The following is a 3,043-nucleotide window of genomic DNA, read 5'->3' on the forward strand; positions in this document are numbered from 1 at the left end:
CCATCTCATAAAAAGAATCATCTCTATTAAAATATTAGTCATACAGGCTCAGTATCAACTTCTACATCAATAGGAATCTATGATTTGATCATGTGATCTAGAGCCAGTGGGGAATGTGAAACTCCAGCTAGAGGTCAGCCCTAAGAGCAACCTGAGGCTCTGAAGACAATACCAGAACCCCAGAATGAAAAGACCTGAGAACTTCTCTCAGACCTGAGGAAACTCACTCCTTAAGAGTACATTGTGGCCTTTGTCTTTAAAGGTCATCTTCCTCTTTCAGTTGGGTGTCAGTTCCAATTCCAAACATGGGAACTAAGGATAGTTGCAATTTAAATAAACATTCAGTTAATTTCTATTTAAACTGAGTCTATGGTCTCTTAGTGTTTTTTGAATCTATAACCCTGGAGTAAGGATTTCTAAGAAGTCTTTGAAATAAGATTCTGATGCTTGAACCCAAGAGTCTTTACAAAGACACGAACCAAATGTCAATGACATGGTAAGAAGTAAATATCAATGAAAAAGAAAGAATTTTCTAGAGGGGACTTTGAGATGGAAGTAAATTGAAAACAATGTATTAACAATTCCCTTGTAATAACAAAGACAGTTAGGACCTTCTGTTTTTCTACGTTCTTTACACAACACAAAGCTGAGTTTCATGCTGTGACTCATACAAGTCTTTATTCTTCTGCTGGGCACCTTTTATAAGGCAATGTTCCTTAGCTGGGTGGTGGTGGCACACACGTGTAATCCCAGCATTTGGGAGGCAGAGGCAGGTAGACCTCTGAGTTTAAGGCCAACCTGGTCTACAGAACAAGAGCTAGGACATCATGGGATAAACACACACACACACACACACACACACACACACACACAAAGCCTGTCTTAAAAAAGATTGCACTTTTGGACCTAGAGACATGGACAACATTAGACACTAATAATATGTTTACTGCACAACAGCGGAGTATCTGAAATAAGCCACTTCTGAGCTGGTGGGGGTGTTATGCTGGCTACATCAGAGCAAGTATCGAGAAGCTGTTGATCTTTGAGGATGTGAGAATTTGACTTACTGCCTGGCCTCTATGGCTAAAAAGTGTGTGTGCAAGGGTTATAGTTGTGTACCAAAACTGCCTGGCCTCCATGGCCAACTAGAGTGGTTGGATTTGCACTTTGATCTTAAGGCAAACTAGGTTAGATAGTAAACCAATATCATCACAGTTTCCAATGCTGTGGGGTTATTTATGGGGTTTGTTTGTGTAAGTGTGTGTCACTCCATGTGTTTGCATGACTCGTGATTTTTCTTTTATTGTTTCTTCAAATTATTTTTGTTTTGCCTGCTGGTTTTCTACAGAGAGAGAAGGCATCAAATGGGAGTAGTGGGGAGGATCAGGGAGGAGACTGAGTAGGGAAAAGTGTGATCAGAATACATTGTAGGAAAAGACCAATTTGAAGAAAATCTTCAGAAACAAAAAAATTAATGTTGACTTTTGTGTATACAAGCAACTGTAAGAAGAAACAAGTTCTGAAAGCTGTGGTCATCTTGGGGTTCTGCACTGTTGAAAATAACAGTGTGAATGTCTGTGAGGTACAACGGCATCCTGAGGTTACAAATTGGTCAGGTCAAGATTAGAAGCCATAGTTCAGGATCAACTAGGGAACTTCAAATAAAGATTTATGTGTGAGCTGAGGATGGAAAGTAGACTGTGCCTGAGAAGGGCAGGAAGAAGCAATGATAGCCCACAAAGATGTACTTGGTGTCACCAAAGTCACTTTGCTGTCTGTGACTCATCAGTGCCATTTCCAGTCCTGTTCCCTGTGTACTTGGTGGGCAAATACACCTGATGTTTATGTCAGAATGCCCAAGTTCATTAAACACTGCAGGGAGAGAAAGACCTTGAGCCACGACATGATGTAGAAGTCATTATGTTTATGACAGGAAGCCACTCAAACAAAATGTGCTAGCATTACAAGAGTCAGTAGAAATGACAGGGAACTCATGAACTATGAAATCAATGCCAGAGAAAATTATAAGCTTTCAAAAATTTTGTGAAGCCAAGGAATAACTGTTAAATTACGAAGAACTTAACACTGCATATTAGTGGAAATGCAAAATGAGCAATAACAAGAGTATACAAGGAACTGAAAATTATTCTTTCCACAAATATAAAGCAATATTCATACAAAAATGCAAATAGCATTTCAATGGAATATCAAGTTTTGCCTATCACCCTAGAAAATGTATTTTTAAAATTGTCTAGGTGGGTGGTGGAGTCACATACCTTAAATCCCAGTATTTGGGAGGCAGAGCCAGGGTAATCTCTGTGAGTTTCTGACCAACCTGGTTTATAAAGTGAGTTCCAGAAATTCCGGGCCTACACAAAGAAACCGTGTTTCAAAAAAACAAATAAATATACTTAACATACATTGCTTTTATGAAGCCCCAGAGACTGGAGATAATTCAATAATCAAAACCCTGTGTGCATGGCAGACTGTGGACGAAACTAGGCTCTTGAGGACACAGAAACTCAACCTCAATCTGATCCTTCAGGCATGTCAATACACTGTGTCTTCCATGGTGAAGGGTCCTGATCCCGGGCTCCTGACCTCACAATACAGGAATGAATAGAGAAGAAAGTGTAAAGTAATAAAAAATGAAGATATGGCAAGTCAAATGTATTTTATGATTGAAAGGATATCCTGAGATGTGACTTAGTGTCTGAGTTCCTGTTCACCCTTACTAAACTGTAACCAAGACTTCATGTATAGGGATTAATTGAAGACTCTGTGCATAGCTCAGAAGAGTCCTGAATAAGTCACATAGACAGCACCAAAGAGACATAAAAACAGGTTCTTTTTTTGCACGGAAATTTGTTGAAGAAGGAAAACTCTTGAGGCTAAGTACAAGGGTAGTGACATCATGAGGTCTCAGAGCACACTGTGATCTTGCTCTGATCTCAGTGGCAGCTGAGTATGTTTCCTGTATGTCTCAGGCAAATCCCAGAGACCTGTTAGGAACGTCTGCAGGATTTTTTATCTACAGTTGCAT

Source organism: Mesocricetus auratus, unplaced genomic scaffold, assembly GCF_017639785.1.
Source record: "Mesocricetus auratus isolate SY011 unplaced genomic scaffold, BCM_Maur_2.0 Super-Scaffold_100031, whole genome shotgun sequence".
NCBI lineage: Eukaryota > Metazoa > Chordata > Mammalia > Rodentia > Cricetidae > Mesocricetus > Mesocricetus auratus.